This window comes from Zea mays, chromosome 1 (assembly GCF_902167145.1).
Source record: "Zea mays cultivar B73 chromosome 1, Zm-B73-REFERENCE-NAM-5.0, whole genome shotgun sequence".
Taxonomy (NCBI): domain Eukaryota; kingdom Viridiplantae; phylum Streptophyta; class Magnoliopsida; order Poales; family Poaceae; genus Zea; species Zea mays.
This window is the reverse complement of record NC_050096.1, coordinates 147,595,356-147,615,854: the sequence shown is the minus strand read 5'-3', so window position 1 is coordinate 147,615,854 and position 20,499 is coordinate 147,595,356.

Below are 20,499 nucleotides of genomic sequence, written 5' to 3'. Positions count from 1 at the left end.
CCGGTGCCCCTTCCGACCGTTGGCACTTGCAACGCGTCGCGCGCGGATTCCGCGGCCGACCGTTGGCCCGGCCGACTGTTGGCTCACCGGACAGTCCGGTGCACCACCGGACAGTCCGGTGATTTATAGCCGTACACCGCCGTCGAAGTCCCGAGAGCGGCCAGTTCGCCAGAGCCAGCCTGGCGCACCGGACACTGTCCGGTGCACCACCGGACAGTCCGGTGCAACCAGACTGAGCAAACTCTTGGCTGCTTCGAGCCACTCTTTTTCAATTGAATTTTCTCTGATTCTAACACTTAGACAAGCATGTTAGTACACAAAAACCAATGTACTAAGTCTAGAATCATACCTTTGTATTGATTTGCACCTTATCCATCCTTTGACATAGTTTATCACTTAAGCACTTGTGTTGGACACTAAATCACCAAAATACTTAGAAATGGCCCAAGGGCACATTTCCCTTTCAATCTCCCCCTTTTTGGTGATTTATGCCAACACAACATAAAACAACTAAACGAAGTGCAACATCAATTCAAATGAGAACACAAATTTGTTTTGAATCAAATTTGGCATATATGGATCATTCTTTGCCACCACTTGGTTTGTTTTTGCAAATCAAACTCAATCTCCTATCTCTAAGTCAAACACACTTGTTGAAACATAAAGAGAGATATTTCAAGAGAAATTGATCAAAGATTAAAAAACTCCCCCTTTTCCCATAATCAAATATTCTCCCCACAAGAGACCAACTTTTGACAAAAGAGACAATAAGAGAGTTTTGACAAACCAAAAGCTCTATTCTACTATTTTCAAAATTCTCAAGTGGTAGCTGGTCCATTTCTTGCTTTGGCCTTATTTTCTCCCTTTTTAGCATCAAGCACCAAAACGGGATCAATCTTGGCCCCTTAAACCTCATTGCCTCACCAAAATCTTCAAATAAGAGTACAAAGGCAATACGAATATGGAGATGAACTTGGAGTGAGTTACCCTCTCATCGGAGTGCAGTGGAAGTCTTGCATTGTCCAAGTTCACCTTTCCCTTTCAATCCACCTTTGAGACTAAATCAAGTAAACTCAAGCACACAGTTAGTCTCAAAGGGTCAAGTTGTAGCATGCCTCCCCCTAAATAAGTGCATCACTTGCAATTGGACTTGTGAGGTCCGGGGATCATGAGTACAACTTGAGCACCATAAATAAACAACAAAAATGCATTAGGGAACATGATCAAAGCATAAGACACATGTATGCTACACATCAATCCAAGTTCCGCGAATCTAAGACATTTAGCTCACTACGCAGCCTGCAAAAGGTCTTCTCATCTAGAGGCTTGGTGAAGATATCGGCTAGCTGGTTCTCGGTGCTAACATGAAACACTTCGATATCCCCCTTTTGCTGGTGGTCTCTCAGAAAGTGATGCCGAATGTCTATGTGCTTTGTGCGGCTGTGTTCAACAGGATTATCCGCTATGCGGATAGCACTCTCATTATCACATAGGAGTGGGACTTTGCTCAGATTGTAGCCAAAATCCCTGAGGGTTTGCCTCATCCAAAGTATTGCGCGCAATACTGTCCTGCGGCAACATACTCGGCCTCAGCGGTGGATAGGGCAACAGAGGTTTGTTTCTTAGAACTCCATGACACCAGGGACCTTCCTAAGAATTGGCACATCCCCGATGTACTCTTCCTATCGACCTTACATCCAGCATAGTCGGAGTCTGAATATCCAATCAAGTCAAAGGTAGACCCCTTTGGATACCAGATCCCGAAGCAAGGCGTAGGGACTAAATATCTAAGAATTCGCTTCATCGCCACTAAGTGACATTCCCTTGGATCAGATTGAAATCTAGCACACATGCATACGCTAAGCATAATATCCGGTCTACTAGCACATAAATAAAGTAAATACCCTATCATAGACCGGTATGCCTTTTGATCAACGGACTTACCTCCTTTGTTGAGGTCGGTGTGTCCGTCGGTTCCCATTGGAGTCTTTGCGGGCTTGGCGTCCTTCATCCCAAACCGCTTGATCAAGTCTTGTGTGTACTTCGTTTGGGAGATGAAGGTCCCATCCTTGAGTTGTTTCACTTGGAACCCAAGGAAGTAGCTTAGCTCGCCCATCATCGACATCTCAAACTTTTGAGTCATCACCCTGCTAAACTCTTCACAAGACTTTTGGTTAGTAGAACCAAATATTATGTCATCGACATAAATTTGACACACAAAAAGATCACCATCACAAGTCTTAGTAAAGAGAGTTGGATCGACTTTCCCAACCTTGAAAGCATTAGCAATTAAAAAGTCTCTAAGGCATTCATACCATGCTCTTGGGGCTTGCTTAAGTCCATAGAGCGCCTTAGAGAGCTTACACACGTGGTCGGGGTACCGTTCATCCTCAAAGCCAGGGGGTTGCTCCACGTACACCTCCTCCTTGATCGGCCCATTGAGGAAAGCGCTCTTCACATCCATTTGGAACAACCTGAAAGAATGGTGAGCGGCATATGCTAGCAATATACGAATGGACTCTAGCCTAGCCACAGGAGCAAAAGTCTCCTCAAAGTCCAAACCTGCGACTTGGGCATAACCTTTTGCCACAAGTCGTGCCTTGTTCCTTGTCACCACTCCATGCTCGTCTTGTTTGTTGCGGAACACCCACTTGGTTCCCACAACATTTTGCTTGGGACGAGGCACCAGTGTCCAAACTTCATTTCCTTTGAAGTTGTTGAGCTCCTTCTGCATGGCCAACACCCAGTCCGGATCTAGCAAGACCTCTTCTATCCTGAAAGGCTCAATAGAAGAGACAAAGGAGTAATGCTCACAAAAATTAACTAATCGAGAGCGAGTAGTTACTCCCTTGCTTATGTCACCCAATATTTGGTCGACGGGATGATTCCTTTGAATTGTCGCTCGAACTTGAGTTGGAGGTGTCGGTTGTGCTTCTTCCTCCATTAAATGATCATCTTGTGCTCCCCCTTGATCACATGCCTCCTCTTGATGAACCTGTTCATCTTCTTGAGTTGGGGGATGCACCATTGTTGAGGAAGAAGGTTGATCTTGCTCCTTTTGTTCCAGTGGCCTCACATCTCCAATCGCCATGGTGCGTATTACGGCCGTTGGAATGTCTTCTTCATCTACATCATCAAGATCAACAACTTGCTCTCTTGGAGAGCCATTAGTCTCATCAAATACAACGTCGCTAGAGACTTCAACCAAACCCAATGATTTGTTGAAGACTCTATACGCCTTTGTATTTGAGTCATAACCTAAAAAAAACCCTTCTACCGCTTTGGGAGCAAATTTGGAATTCCTACCCTTCTTCACTAGAATGTAGCATTTACTCCCAAAAACTCGGAAATATGAAACATTGGGTTTGTTACCAGTTAGTAGCTCATACGAAGTCTTCTTGAGGAGGCGATGAAGGTAGACCCGGTTAATGGCGTGGCAAGCCGTGTTCACGGCTTCCGACCAAAAGCGCTCGGGGGTCTTGAACTCTCCAAGCATCGTCCTCGCCATGTCTATGAGTGTCCTGTTCTTCCTCTCTACCACACCATTTTGCTGTGGTGTGTAGGGAGCGGAGAACTCGTGCTTGATTCCTTCCTCCTCAAGATACTCCTCCACTTGAAGGTTCTTGAAATCGGACCCATTGTCGCTCCTTATCTTCTTCACCTTGAGCTCAAACTCGTTTTGAGCTCTCCTTAGGAAGCGCTTGAGGGTCCCTTGGGTTTCAGATTTATCGTGCAAAAAGAATACCTAAGTGAAGCGGGAAAAATCATCAACTATAACAAGACCATACTTACTTCCTCCTATGCTAAGATAGGCAACGGGTCTGAAGAGGTCCATATGAAGTAACTCCAGGGGTCTTGATGTTGTCATCACATTTTTGGCATGATGAGAGCTTCCCACCTGTTTCCCTGCTTGACAAGCTGCACAAGGTCTATCTTTTTCGAAAGTAACATTAGTTAGACCTATCATGTGTTCTCCCTTTAGAAGCTTGTGAAGGTTCTTCATCCCCACATGTGCTAAGCGGCGATGCCACATCCAACCCATGCTAGTCTTAGCAATTAAGCATGCATCTAGACTGGCCTCCTCTTTTGCAAAATCAACTAAATAAAGTTTGCCGTCTAGTACACCCTTAAAAGCTAATGAACCATCACTTCTTCTAAAGACAGACACATCTATATTTGTGAATAAACAATTGTATCCCATATTACAGAGTTGACTCACAGACAACAAGTTATATCTAAGCGACTCAACTAAGAACACATTCGAAATAGAGTGCTCGGATGAAATAGCAATTTTTCCTAACCCTTTCACCTTGCCTTGGTTCCCATCACCGAATATTATTGAATCTTGGGGATCCTTGTTCTTGACGTAGGAAGAGAACATCCTCCTTTCCCCCGTCATGTGGTTTGTGCATCCGCTGTCGATAATCCAGCTTGAGCCTCCGGATGCATAAACCTGCAAGGCAAATTTAGGCTTGGGTCTTAGGTACCCAACTCTTGTTGGGTCCTACAAGGTTAGTGACAATATCCTTAGGGACCCAAATGCAAGTTTTATCCCCCTTGCATTTTGCCCCTAATTTCCTAGCAATCACTTTTCTATCCTTTCTACAAATTGCAAAGGAAGCATTGCAAGCATGATAAATTGTAGAAGGTTCATTAGTCTTCCTAGGGACATGAGCAACATTTCTCCTAACCACATTTCTACCATGCATATAGGAAGAACTTGAAGCAAACATTGCATTTGGCTCATAAGCATTACAACTCCTAAAAGCATTCCTAGAATGTCTCTTATCATGATACATGAAAGCATGGTTCTTATGAGCACTACTAGCCATAGGGGCCTTTCCTTTCTCCTTGGCGGAGATGGAAACCTTATGGCCTGTTAAGTTCTTGACTTCCCTCTTGAAGCCAAGACCATCCTTAATTGAGGGGTGTGCTACCAATCGTGTAGGCATCCCTTGCAAATTTTATTTTATCAAGTTCACTCTTGCTAGTCTTAAGTTGAGCATTAAGACTAGACACTTCATCATTCAATTTAGAAATTGAAACTAGGTGTTCACTACAAGCATCAACATAAATATCTTTACACCTATTGCAAATTGTAACATGTTCTACACAAGATGTTGATTTATTTGCTATTTCTAACTTAGCATTCAAATCATCATTTATGCTCTTTAAGCTAGAAATAGAGTCATGGCATGTAGACAATTCAAAAGAAAGCATTTCATTCCTTTTAATTTCTAAAGCAAGGGATTCTTGTGCCTCTACAAACTTATCATGTTCTTCATACAAAAGATCCTCTTGCTTTTCTAATAGACTATTCTTATCATTCAAGGCATCAATTAATTCATTAATTTTATCAACCTTGGTTCTATCTAGGCCCTTGAATAAGCATGAATAATCTATTTCATCATCATCACTAGATTCATCCTCACTTGAAGAAGCATAAGTAGTATTCTGAGTACATACCTTCTTCTCCTTCGCCATGAGGCATGTGTGACGCTCGTTGGGGAAGAGGGCCGATTTGTTGAAGGTGGTGGCGGCGAGTCCTTCGTTGTCGGAGTCGGACGACGAACAATCCGAGTCCCACTCCTTGCCAAGATGTGCCTCGCCCTTAGCCTTCTTGTAAGCTTTCTTCTTTTCCCTCTTGTTCCCTTGTTCCTGGTCACTATCATTATCGGGACAATTAGCGATAAAATGACTAATCTTACCACATTTGAAGCATGAGCGCTTCCCCTTCATCTTGTTCTTGTTAGGCTGCCCCTTGCGACCCTTTAGCGCCGTATTGAAGCGCTTGATGATGAGGGCCATCTCTTCATCATTAAGCCCGACCGCCTCAACTTGCGCCACCTTGCTAGGTAGCGCCTCCTTGCTCTTGGTTGCCTTGAGAGCAATAGTTTGAGGCTCTTGGATTGGGCCATTCAACGCATCGTCGACGTATCTTGCCTCCTTGATCATCATCCGCCCGCTTACAAATTTCCCAAGGATTTCTTCGGGTGACATCTTGGTGTACCTAGGATTTTCACGAATATTGTTTACCAGATGTGGATCAAGTACAGTAAAGGACCTTAGCATTAGACGGACGACGTCGTGGTCCGTCCATCGCGTGCTTCCATAGCTCCTTATCTTGTTGACGAGGGTCTTGAGCCTGTTGTACGTTTGGGTTGGCTCCTCCCCCCTTATCATCGCGAATCTCCCGAGTTTGCCCTCCACCAACTCCATCTTGGTGAGCATGGTGACGTCGTTCCCCTCATGTGAGATCTTGAGGGTGTCCCAGATCTGCTTGGCATTGTCCAAACCGCTCACCTTATGGTACTCATCCCTGCACAATGAGGCTAACAACACAGTAGTAGCTTGTGCATTTTTATGAATCTGTTCATTGATAAACAAAGGACTATCCAAGCTATCAAATTTCATTCCACTCTCTACTATCTCCCATATACTAGGATGGAGAGAGAATAAGTGACTACGCATTTTGTGACTCCAAAATCCGTAGTCCTCTCCATCAAAATGAGGAGGTTTACCAAGTGGAATGGAGAGTAAATGAGCATTGGTACTTTGAGGAATACAATAATAATCAAAAGAGAAGTTTGAATTAAACGTCTTCTTTTTCTCGTAGTCGTTGTTGTCGTCCTTTTGAGAAGAATAGGACTCGTCGCTGTCGTCGTAGTAGATGATCTCCTTGATGCGCCTTGTCTTCTTCTTCTTCCCATCTTTTCGTTTGTGGCCCGAGCCCGAGTCGGTAGGCTTGTCATCTTTAGGCTCGTTGACGAAGGACTCCTTCTCTTTATCATTGATTACAATCCCCTTGCCCTTAGGATCCATCTCTTCGGGCGATTAGTCCCTTTGTGAAGAGAACGACTCTGATACCAATTGAGAGCACCTAGAGGGGGGGTGAATAGGTGATCCTGTAAAACTTGAAACTTAATGCACAAAACTTGATTAGGAGTTAGCACAATTAAGCCTAGTGGCTAGAGAGAAGAACTTGCACAACACGATGACCACAAAGAGATCAACACAGAGATGGCACAGTGGTTTATCCCATGGTTCGGCCAAGTCCAACACTTGCCTACTCCACGTTGTGGCGTCCCAATGGACGAGGGTTGCAATCAACCCCTTTAAAGCGGTCCAAAGACCCACTTGAATACCACGGTGTTTTGCCTTGCTTTTCTATATCCCGCTTGCGAGGAATCTCCACAACTTGGAGTCTCTCACCCTTACACTTTGAAGTTCACAAAGAAGCATAGAGTAAGGGAGGGATGAGCAACACACACACAAGACACAAAATCAGAGTGACACCACGCACACAAGTCGCAACAAGAGCTCACAACACAACCCGACGAGTTCACAACTCAAATGAAGCTCTAATTGCTATCGCAAAGAATCAAATGCGTGGAATTGAAGTCTTGGTGCTTAGGAATTCTTAGAGAATGCTTGGTGTTCTCCTCCATGCGCCTAGGGGTCCCTTTTATAGCCCCAAGGCAGCTAGGAGCCGTTGAGTGCATTCTGGGAAGGCAATTCTTGCCTTCTGTCACCTGGCGCACCAGACACTGTCCGGTGCGGATCTCTTTCCTTATTTGGTGAAGCCGACCGTTGGCGCTTTGGAGCTGTTGGCGCACCGGACACTGTCCGGTGCACACCGAACAGTCTGGTGCCCATTCCGACCGTTGGCACTTGCCACGCGTCGCGCGCGGATTCCGCGACCGACCGTTGGCCCGGTCGAATGTTGGCTCACCGGACAGTCCGGTGCACCACCGGACAGTCCAGTGATTTATAGCCATACACCACCGTCGAAGTCCCGAGAGCGGCCAGTTCGCCAGAGCCAGCCTGGCGCACCAGACACTGTTCGGTGCACCACCGAACAGTCCGGTGCAACCAGACTGAGCAAACTCTTGGCTGTTTCGAGGCACTCGTTTTCAATTGCATTTTCTCTGATTCTAACACTTAACAAGCATGTTAGTACACAAAAACCAATGTACTAAGTCTAGAATCATACCTTTGTATTGATTTGCACCTTATCCATCCTTTGACATAGTTTATCACTTAAGCACTTGTGTTGGACACTAAATCACCAAAATACTTAGAAATGGCCCAAGGGCACATTTCCCTTTCAAGAACACCCAGCTGGGAGGAAATTAGTACCAGCGTCAGAACAACCAGACAGCTCGCCTTCCTGCCCTAGCACCCAACCAAAATGACCAAGTAGCTCCAGCGCAAGTAAGAGGTCGTGCATGTTTCTACTATGGAGAACAAAACCACTAGGCGAAGAACTGTCCAAAGAAAGCAACTCAGCAGCCGCCAACAGTCAATGCCCCAACAAGACAAGGAGCGCCACAGCAAGCACCGGGAGGCCGTGGTCAGGCCTACAACCGTGGAAAGGTGAACCACCTGGAGGCCAAAGCAATCTAGGATGCTCAGGATCTGACAATAGGTATGTTTCCAGTCAAATCCTACCCAGCAAAAATATTATTTGATACTGGTGCCACACATTCTTTTGTTTCTACATCTTGGGTAGAATCACATAACATCCCTATAGAACCAATGATCTCGCCTCTAAGAGTTAATTCAGTTGGGGAAAAGTTTAGTCTGATAGGATTTGTCCGAATCTAAGGATTGAAATAAGGGGGATAGACTTCCCCGCTAGCCTAGTAGTAATGAGAACTCAAGGGTTAGATGTCATCCTAGGGATGAATTGGCTACACAGAAACCAAGCCAATGTCAGTTGTGACAAGAGAACAGTCAAATTGGTGTCCCCATCCGGAAAGGAAGTAGTAACCAAGTTGTACTTACCTGAAATATAAGAAGGAGCCTATCACCATTTATCAGTAGATGACAGAGAGTCCAATCCGATTGAGGCAATTAGGATTGTGTCAGAATTCCCCGATGTATTCCCTGAGGAGTTACCAGGCATGCCACCGGAAAGGAAAGTTGAATTTGCCATAGAGCTTATCCCAGGCACCGCCCCTATTTCCAAGAGAGCTTATCGAGTGTCCGGACCAGAGTTGGTGGAACTCAAGAAGCAAATTGACGAGTTGTTAGAGAAAGGCTACATCAGACCAAGTACCTCACCTTGGGCAGCCCCAGTGCTATTTGTGGAGAAGAATGATGGCACGAAGAGGATGTGCATTGATTACAGAGCTTTGAATGAAGTCACTGTCAAGAACAAGTATCCTCTGCCTCGAATTGAAGACCTATTTGATCAGTTGAGAGGAGCCAGTGTGTTCTCAAAGATAAATCTAAGGTCAGGTTACCATCAGCTCAGAATCTGACCTTCAGATATACTGAAGACAACATTCATCACTAAGTATGGGCTATATGAGTTCATGGTTATGTCATTCGGTTTGACGAACGTGCCAGCTTACTTCATGTACCTGATGAACAGTGTGTTCATGGACTACCTCGACAAGTTCGTAGTGGTGTTCATTGATGATATTCTTATATATTCCTAGAATGAGCAAGAGCATGAGGAACATTCGAGGAAAGTACTTCAGAGGCTACGAGATTGCCAGCTGTACTCCAAGCTTAACAAGTGCGAGTTATGGATCAATGAAGTTCTTTTCTTGGGTCATATTGTAATCCGAGATGGACTAGTTGTGGATCCAAAGAAGGTAGTAGTGATTCTGGACTAGAAAGCACCAAAAGATGTCCGAGGAATCAAGAGTTTCATTGGAATGACCGGTTACTATCGGCGTTTCATCTCCAAGGTTGCCAGACCAATGACAGCCTTGCTAGCAAAGAAGGTTGAGTTCAAGTGGACCCCAGCGTGCCAAGAATCATTCGAGATGTTGAAGCAGAAGTTGACAACAACACCAGTATTGGTTCTGCCAGATGTTCACAAGCCATTCTCAGTATATTGTGATGCTTCGTACACCGGACTGGGATGTGTGTAAATGCAGGAAGGGAAAGTAGTGGCATACTCATCCCGACAATTGAAAGTTCATGAGAAGAATTACCCCACTCATGATCTGGAGCTAGCAGCAGTGGTTCACGCACTAAAGACCTGAAGACATTATCTTTATGGGTAGAAGTGTGATATCTACACAGACCATAAGAGCCTTAAGTACATATTCACTCAGTCAGAGTTAAACATGAGGCAACGAAGATGGCTAGAATTGATCAAAGACTATGAGCTAGAGATCCATTATCACCCAGGCAAAGCAAATGTGGTTGCATATGCTCTTAGCAGAAAGAGTCAAGTCAATATGTTGGCCGCTCACCCTATGTCGTTCGAGCTAGCAAAGGAATTCGACAGATTGAGTCTCGGATTTCTGAACAACACTCAAAGAGTGACAATTGAGTTGGAACCCACCCTGGAGCAAGACATCAGGAAAGGTCAGAAGGATGATGAGAAGATCAACGAGATCCAGCAGCTAATCATAGATGGGAAAGGTCTAGATTTCCGTGAAGATGCCGAAGGAGTGGTATGGTTCAAAGATAGGCTGTGCGTTCTTGACATCACATCGATCCGGGAACTGATTCTCAAGGAAGCTCATGAGACAACATATTCTATACACCCTAGTAGCGAGAAATGTACCAAGACTTGAAGAAGAGATTCTAGTGGTACAGAATGAAAAAAGAGATAACAGAGTATGTGGCTAGATGCGACAGTTGTCAGAGGATCAAGGCAGAATATCAGAGACCCACAGGTTTGTTGCAGCCGTTGCAGATTCCTCAGTGGAAATGGGATGAGATTGGAATGGACTTTATAGTCAGTCTGCCCCGCACTCGAGCTGGTTACGACTCCATCTAGGTAGTAGTGGATCGTTTAACAAAGGCGACCCATTTCATACCAGTCAAGACCACCTATAACAGTGCGGTGTTGGCAGAATTATACATGTCTCGGATTGTGTGCTTGCATGGCATTCCAAAGAAGATAGTATCGGACAGAGGCACTTAGTTTACCTCTCATTTTTGGCAGCAGTTACATGAAGCTTTGGGTACACACTTGAAGTTTAGTTCAGCTTATCACCCGCACACAGATGTTCAGACTGAGAGAACCAACCAGATTCTTGAGGATATGTTGAGAGCTTGTGCTTTGCAAGACAAGTTAGGTTGGGACAAAAGGCTACCATATGCAGAATTCTCCTACAACAACAGCTATCAAGCCAGTCTGAAGATGTCACCATTCAAAACACTTTATGGGAGGAATTACAGAACCCCGTTGCATTGGGACCAACCCGGTGAAAGGCAGGTATTCGGTCCAGAGATTTTGCTTGAAGCTGAAGAGAATATCAGGATGGTCCGGAAAAATCTGAAGGCAGCGCAGTCTAGACAGCAAAGCTATGCTGACACCAGAAGAAGGGAACTCAGTTTTGAAGTGGGAGACTATGTCTACTTGAAGGTGTCACACATCAGAGGAACCAAAAGGTTTGGAGTCAAAGGCAAGCTAGCACCCCGCTATATCGGGCCGTATCAGATTCAAGCAAGATGTGGAGAAGTGGCTTATCAACTCAGCTTACCACAAAATCTGTCCGCAGTGCACGATGTGTTCCACGTGTCTCAGTTGAAGAAATGCTTACGAGTACCAGAAGAGCAGTTGCCAATGAAAGACCTTGAAGTTCAGGAAGATCTAACATATATTGAGAAGCCAACTCAAATTCTGGAGACAGTAGATTCGGTCACTCGGAGGAACACCATCAAGATGTGCAAAGTCAAATGGGGCCATCACTCAGAAGAAGAAGCAACCTGGGAAAGAGAAGACGATCTAAGAGCCAGATACCCTGAACTCTTTGCTAGCCAGCCCTGAATCTCGAGGGCAAGATTCTTTTAAGGGGGATAGGTCTGTAACACCCTGAATTTGGGGGTATAAAATTTCTTTCTTATTATCATCCAAATTCAGGTGTTACTCTTCTCTATCTCACTCTAGTTTCTCTCTCTAGTTTCTCTCCCCTTCTTCCTCTTTTGATTAGGGTTAGTTTAATTAGTGAAGGATTATTTATTTTATTTTCCCCAAAACATATGAGTCATGGAATGTTGCTTTATATTGAGCCTAAATATTCTTTGAATTGTTGCACATATTTGATTTGGTTTGAAATTGAAACTTGATTTGAATTTGAATTGAAAACCCTAGAGAAAATAAATAGAAAAGCAATTAGAAATTCCCTGGAAAATGGAAAACCTATTTCAGCCCAAACTGGCCCACTAAGCCTAGCCCGCGCACGCACTCGGTGCCTAACAGGCGGGCCCCGCCTGTCGGCGCCAACTCCAGCGCGCCCTCTCTCCCCCTCTCTCTCGCTGACCCGTGGGCCAGGCCTGTCGGCGCCGTTTCTCTCGTCCACGCCCTCGCTTCCCTCTCTATCCCGCCGACCCCACAGTCAGTCGTCCCTAACCTCGCGACCATGATCCCTCGCCGTGGACGCGCCCACGACCGCGCGTTCTCCGCCCTGCTCGTGCCCCTTTCGAGAATCTCCGGCCACGTCCTCGCGCTCGTGCCCCTTTTGAGCCCTGCGCCCTGCTCGCCCACCTCCCCTCACTCACTTGCGCCCTCAGTCGAACCCCCTCGCCCTCTCTCTCGCTCTGCGCACGCGACCAGAGCTCCGCTACCGCCCACCGACGTCCACCGCCCGTTCTACAGTCGCCGTGGACCTCCCCGCCACGTCTGTTGCCCCAGTAAGCTCCGCCCTATCCCTCGCCACCTGGAACACCCCTTGGTTTGCCCCTAATCCCTCTAGTCCGCCCGGTCCACGCTCACCAGAGTTCCTCCTGTGCAGCCGGAGCTCCGCCACCGTTGCCCCGTCGCGTCCCTGCGCCACCACCGTTGCCCCGTGACTCCAGCGCTTCCCCTCGAGGTGAGCAACCTGCCCGCGCCCTTAATTTGGTCGTTGCTGCCCTGGTTAGCGCGTTATTGTTCGCCGGAGTTGCCCCGCGCCGCCGTTAGCCCGCCTCGCTGTGTGCAACGCCCTGTGGCGCTCCCGCGCTGGTGTGATGCCCATGGCCGAGTCCGCCAAACCGCCCTGAACACGCCCGAGCTAGCCCCCAAGCCTTTGGAGCCCCGCCGTGGCCAGCCCCCTCGTCTCTGGCGAGCTCTCGCCGTGGGACCGAGCGGCGCCACCGCGCCTGTGTCTGCCCCCAGCCGTTAGATCTCGGGCGTCCATTCGAGATCCGGCGGTTTAGATTTAATAAGAGCGGATCTGATCGCAGCCCTCCGATCCAGATCCAACCGCCCTTCTCTCTTCCCCCTCACCCGCGCCTCTGCCCTTGGGCCCGGCTAGTCAGTCCGCGCGCGCGCCCACGCGATCTAATCCTGATCGTTGATCTCTGATCCGACGGTTGAAGTTACCCCGTTTGCCTTTGCATGTGAGTTTTACTTAAGAGACCCCCGGGTTTTAGGAAATCAACCCACCGTCCTCTATTTTAGCGCGTAGGCCCCTGGTTTGTTTTAAATAGCCCCCTGTGCTTTTGTTTAATCATAAATTTAGCCCTAATTTCATATTTTAACTTCAAAACTTGTTTATTTCGTATCTTTTTCATATGAACTCCAAATTTAGTGGTTCAAATTTGAGAGCACCTAGAGGGGGGTGAATAGGTGATCCTGAGAAACTTGAAACTTAATGCCACAAAACTTGATTAGGAGTTAGCACAATAAAGCCAAGTGGCTAGAAAGGAGTTCTTGCAAAACACAATAACCACAAAGATATCAACACAGAGAGGCACAATGGTTTATCTCGTGGTTCAGCCAAGTCAACACTTGCCTACTCCACGTTGTGGCGTCCCAACGGACGAGGGTTGCAATCAACCCCTCTCAAGTGATCCAACGATACACTTGAATACCACGGTGTTTCTTTTCCTTTCACTATATCCCGTTTGCGAGGAATCTCCACAACTTGGAGTCTCTCGCCCTTACAAAAGATGATCACAAATGAACACGGAAGTAAGGATGGGATGAGCAACACACACAAGTCCACAGCAAATACGCACACACACGACCAAGACTTGAGCTCTAATGAATATCACAAAGTTCTCACTAGAACGGAGCTCAAATCACTAAGAAAGTCGAACGAGTGCACAAAGACGAAGTGTGAGTGATCAAGAATGCTCAAAATGTGCTTGGTGTTATCCTCCAGTCCCTTTTATAGCCCCAAGGCAGCTAGGAGCCGTTGAGAGCATTCCAGGAAGGCAATTCTTGCCTTCTGTCAACTAGCGCACCGGACAGTCCGGTGCACCACCGGACACTGTCCTGTGCGGATTTCTTTCCTATTTTAGCGCAGCCGACCGTTGGTGATTTGGAGCCATTGGCGCACCGGACAGTCCGATGCCCCCTTCAGACCGTTGGCCCGACCACGCGTCACGCGCGGATTGCGCGGCCGACCGTTGGCTCGACCGACCGTTGGCTCACCGGACAGTCTGGTGCACACCGGACAGTCCGGTGAATTTTAGCCGTACGTCGCCGACGAATTCCCGAGAGCGGCCTTTTCACCAGAGCCACTCTGGCGCACCGGACACTGTCCGGTGCACCCAGACTGAGCAGAGTCTTGGCTGCTCGAGCCAAGTCTTTTCCAATTGTCTTTTCTCTGATTCTAGCACTTAGACAAATATGTTAGTACACAAAAACCAATGTACTAAGTCTAGAATCATACCTTTGTATTGATTTGCACTTTGTCCACCCTTTGGCATATACTCATTCCCTTAATGTGTGTTGGGCACTTAATCACCAAAATCTTATAGAAATGGCCAAAGGGCACATTTCCCTTTCAATCTCCCCCTTTTTGGTGATTTATGCCAACACAACAAAAAGCAACTAAAAGAAGTGCAACATCAATGCAAATAAGAACACAAATTTGTTTTGATTCACATTTGGCATATTTGGATCATTCTTTGCCACCACTTGGTTTGTTTTTGCAAATCAAACTCAATTTCCTATCTCTAAGTCAAATTCACTTGTTGAGTCATAGAGAAAGATATTCCAAGAGAAATTGATCACTGATTCAAAAACTCCCCCTATTTCCCATAATCAAACATTCTCCCCACAAGAGACCAACTTTTGACAAAAAGAGACAATGAGAATTTTGACAAATCAAAAAGTCCTAACTCTACTATTTTCAGAATTCTCAAGTGGTAGCTGATCCATTTGTTGCTTTGGCCCTTAATTTCTCCCCCTTTGGCATCAAGCACCAAAACAGGATCATTTTTGGCCTTTTAACCCCATTGCCTCACCAAAATCTTCAACTAAGAGTAAAAAGGCAATAAGAGCATGAAGATGAACTTGGAGTTAGTTACTTTTTCATCGAAGTGCAGTGGAAGTCTTTCATGGTCCAAGTCCAACATTCCCTTTCATTCCACCTTTGAGACTAAATCAAGCAAACTCAAGCACACAGTTAGTCTCAAAGGGTCAAGTTGTAGCACATCTCCCCCTAAATATGTGCATCACTTGCAAGTGGACTTGTGAGGTCCGGGGAGTGTTTGTACAACTTGAGCACCATAAATAAACAACAAAATGCATAAGGAACATGATCAAGGCATAAAACACATGTATGCTATAAATCAATCCAGGTTCCGTGAATCTAAGACATTTAGCTCACTATGCAGCCTGCAAAAGGTCTTCTCATCTAGAGGCTTGGTAAAGATATTGGCTAGCTGGTTCTCGGTGCTAACATAAAACACTTTGATATCTCCCTTTTGCTGGTGGTCTCTCAAAAAGTGATGCCGGATGTCTATGTGCTTTGTGCGGCTGTGTTCAACAGGATTGTCCGCCATGCGGATAACGCTCTCATTATCACATAGGAGTGGGACTTTGCTCAGATTGTAGCCAAAGTCCCGGAGGGTTTGCCTCATCCAAAGTAGTTGCGCGCAACACTGTCCTGCGGCAACATACTTGGCCTCAGCGGTGGATAGGCAACATAAGTTTGTTTCTTAGAGCTCCACGACACCAGAGACCTTCCTAAGAATTGGCACGTCCCCGATGTACTCTTCCTATCGACCTTACATCCAGCATAGTCGGAGTCTGAATATCCAATCAAGTCAAAGGTAGACCCCTTTGGATACCAGATCCCGAAGCAAGGCGTAGCGACTAAATATCTAAGAATTCGCTTCACGGCCACTAAGTGACACTCCCTTGGATCGGATTGAAATCTAGCACCATGCATACGCTAAGCATAATATCCGGTCTACTAGCACATAAATAAAGTAAAGACCCTATCATAGACCGGTATGCTTTTTGATCAACGGACTTACCTCCTTTGTTGAGGTCGACGTGTCCGTCAGTTCCCATTGGAGTCTTTGCGGGCTTGGCGTCCTTCATCCCAAACTACCTTAGCAAGTCTTGCGTGTACTTCGTTTGGGAGATGAAGGTGTCGTCCTTGAGTTGCTTCACTTGGAACCCAAGGAAGTAGTTCAACTCGCCCATCATCGACATCTCGAATTTCTGCGTCATCACCCTGCTAAACTCTTCACAAGACTTTTGGTTAGTAGAACCAAATATTATGTCATCGACATAAATTTGGCACACAAATAAGTCACCATCACAAGTCTTATTGAATAAAGTTGGATCGGCTTTCCAAACCTTGAAAGCATTAGCAATTAAAAAGTCTCTAAGGCATTCATACCATGCTCTTGGGGCTTGCTTAAGTCCATAGAGCGCCTAAGAGAGCTTACACACGTGGTCGGGGTACCGTTCATCCTCAAAGCCAGGGGGTTGCTCCACGTACACCTCCTCCTTGATTGGCCCATTGAGGAAAGCGCTCTTCACATCCATTTGGAACAACCTGAAAGAATGGTGAGCGGCATAGGCTAACAAAATGCGAATGGACTCTAGCCTAGCCACAGGAGCAAAAGTCTCCTCAAAGTCCAAACCTGCGACTTGGGCATAACCTTTTGCCACAAGTCGTGCCTTGTTCCTTGTCACCACCCCGTGCTCGTCTTGTTTGATGCGGAACACCCACTTGGTTCCCACAATGTTTTGCTTGGGATGAGGCACCAGTGTCCAAACTTCATTTCGCTTGAAGTTGTTGAGCTCTTCCTGCATGGCCAACACCCAGTCCGGATCTAGCAAGGCCTCTTCTACCCTGAAAGGCTCAATAGAAGAGACAAAAGAGTAATGCTCACAAAAATTAACTAATCTAGAGCGAGTAGTTACTCCCTTACTAATGTCACCCAAAATCTGGTCGACGGGATGGTTCCTTTGAATCATCGCTCGAACTTGAGTTGGAGGGGCCTGTGGTGCTTCTTCCTCTTCAACTTGGACATCCTGTGCTCCCCCTTGATCACACGCCTCTTCTTGAGGAACCTGTTCATCATCTTGAGTTGGGGGTGCATGATTGTTGAGGAAGAAGGTTGATCTTGCTCCTTGAGTTCCTGCGGTCGTACGTCCCCAATCGCCATGGTACGAATCGCGTCCATTGGAACATCATCATCAAGCTCAACTTGCTCTCTTGGAGAGCCATTAGTCTCATCAAATACAACGTCGCTAGAGACTTCAACAAAACCCGATGATTTGTTGAAGACTCTATACGCCTTTGTATTTGAGTCATAACCTAACAAAAACCCTTCTACAGCTTTGGGAGCAAATTTTGAATTTTCTACCTTTCTTCACCAGAATGTAGCATTTACTCCCAAAAACTCGAAAATACGAAACGTTGGGTTTGTTACCGGTTAGAAGCTCGTATGATGTCTTCTTGAGGAGGTGATGAAGGTAGACCCGGTTTATGGCATGGCAAGCCGTGTTCACAGCTTCCAACCAAAACCGCTCGGGCGTCTTGAATTCTCCAAGCATTGTCCTCGCCATGTCTATGAGCGTCCTGTTCTTCCTCTCTACCACACCTTTTTGCTGTGGTGTGTAGGGAGCGGAGAACTCGTGCTTGATTCCTTCCTCCTCAAGGTACTCCTCCACTTGAAGGTTTTTGAACTCGGACCCGTTGTCGCTCCTTATCTTCTTCACCTTGAGTTCAAACTCATTTTGAGCTCTCCATAGGAAGCGCTTGAGGGTCCCTTGGGTTTCAGATTTGTCCTGCAAAAAGAATACCCAAGTGAAGCAGGAAAAATCAACAACAATTACTAAACCATACTTACTTCCCCCGATGCTGAGGTAGGCGACGGGTCCGAAGAGGTCCATATGCAGCAGCTCCAGGGGTCTTGATGTGGTCATCACATTCTTGCTGTGATGCGTACTTCCCACTTGTTTACCTGCTTGACAAGCTGCACAAGGTCTATCTTTTTCGAAATGCACATTTGTTAGACCTAACACATGTTCTCCCTTTAGAAGTTTGTGAAGGTTCTTCATCCCCACATGTGCTAGACGACGATGCCACAGCCAACCCATGCTAGTCTTAGCAATTAAGCATGCATCTAGACCGGCCTCCTCTTTTGCAAAATCAACTAAATAGAGTTTGCCGTCTAATACACCCTTAAAAGCTAATGAACCATCACTCCTTCTAAAGACAGACACATCTACATTTGTGAATAAGCAATTATATCCCATATTACATAATTGACTAACAGACAACAAATTATACCCGAGCGATTCAACTAAAAACACATTAGAGATGGAATGCTCGGAAGAAATAGCTATTTTTCCTAGTCCTTTAACCTTGCCTTGATTCCCGTCACCGAATATGATTGAGTCTTGGGATTCTTTGTTCTTGACGTAGGAGGTGAACATCTTCTTCTCCCCCGTCATGTGGTTTGTGCATCCGCTGTCGATAATCCAGCTTGATCCCCCGGATGCATAAACCTGCAAGGAAAATTAGGCTTGGGTCTTAGGTACCCAACTCTTGTTGGGTCCTACAAGGTTAGTAACAATAGCCTTAGGGACCCAAATGAAAGTTTTATCTCCCTTGCATTTTGCCCCTAATTTTCTAGCAACCACTTTCTTGTCCTTACTACAAATAGCAAAGGAAGCATTGCAAGCATGATAAATTGTAGAAAGTTCATGAACATTCCTCCTAGGCATATGATGAGTGACATTTTTCCTAGCCAAACTTCTATCATGCATAATAGAAGAACTTGAAGCAATCATGGCATGAGAATCAAAAGCATCATAACTTCTATTAACATTCCTAGAACATCTCCTATCATGGTACATGAAAGCATGGTGCTTTTGAGCACTACTAGCCATAGGGGCCTTCCCTTTCTCCTTGGCGAAGATGGAAGCCTTATGACTTGTTAAGTTCTTGGCTTTCCTCTTAAAGCCAAGTCCATCCTTAATTGAGGGGTGTCTACCAATCGTGTAGGCATCCCTTGCAAATTTTAGTTTATCAAATTCACTTTTGCTAGTCTTAAGTTGAGTATTAAGACTAGCCACTTCATCCTTTAATTTAGAAATGGAGACTAGGTGTTCACTACACGCATCAACATTAAAATCTTTACACCTATTGCAAACCACAACATGTTCTACACAAGAGGTTGATTTGTTAGCTATTTCTAGTTTAGCATTCAAGTCATCATTGGTACTCTTTAAGTTAGAAATAGATTCATGGCATGTAGACAATTCACATGAAAGCATTTCATTTCTTTTAACTTCTAAAGTAAGAGAATCTTGTGCACTTACAAATTTATCATGCTCTTCATATAAGAGATCTTCTTGCTTTTCTAAAAGTCTATTTTTCTCATTCAAAGCATCAATTAACTCATTGATCTTATCAATTTTAGTTCTATCTAATCCTTTGAATAAACTAGCATAGTCTACTTCATCATCGCTAGATTCGTCATCACTTGAAGAGGCATATGTAGTAGCATTTCGAGTACTTACCTTCTTCTCCTTTGCCATGAGGCAGGTGTGATGCTCGTTGGGGAAGAGAGACGATTTGTTGAAGGCGGTGGCGGCGAGTCCTTCGTCGTCGGAGTCGGACGAAGAGCAATCAGAATCCCACTCCTTTCCAAGATGTGCCTCACCTTTAGCCTTCTTGTAAACCTTCTTGTTCTCTCTTTTCCCATTCTTTCCTTGTTCCTGGTCACTATCATTATCAGGACAATTAGCAATAAAGTGACCAATCTTACCACACTTGAAGCAGGAGCGCTTTCCCTTCGTCTTGCTCTTTTTGGGATGCTCCTTGCGACCCTTTAGCGCCGTCTTGAAGCGCTTGATGATGAGGGCCATTTCTTCCTCGTTGAGCCCCGCCGCCTCAACTTGTGCCACCTTGCTAGGTAGCGCCTCTTTGCTATTTGTTGCCTTGAGAGCAATGGCTTGAGGCTCATGAATTGGACCATTCAATGCCTCATCGACGTATCTTGCCTCCTTGATCATCATCCGCCCGCTTACGAACTTTCCAAGTATTTCTTCGGGCGACATCTTGGTGTACCTAGGATTTTCACGAATATTGTTTACAAGATGTGGATCAAGGACAATGAAAGACCTTAGCATTAGGCGGACGACGTCGTGGTCCGTCCATCGCGTGCTTCCATAGCTTCTTATTTTGTTGACGAGGGTCTTGAGCCTGTTGTATGTTTGGGTTGGCTCCTCCCCCTTGATCATTGCGAACCTTCCTAGTTCGCCTTCCACCAACTCCATCTTGGTGAGCATGGTGACGTCGTTCCCCTCATGTGAGATCTTGAGGGTGTCTCAAATCTTCT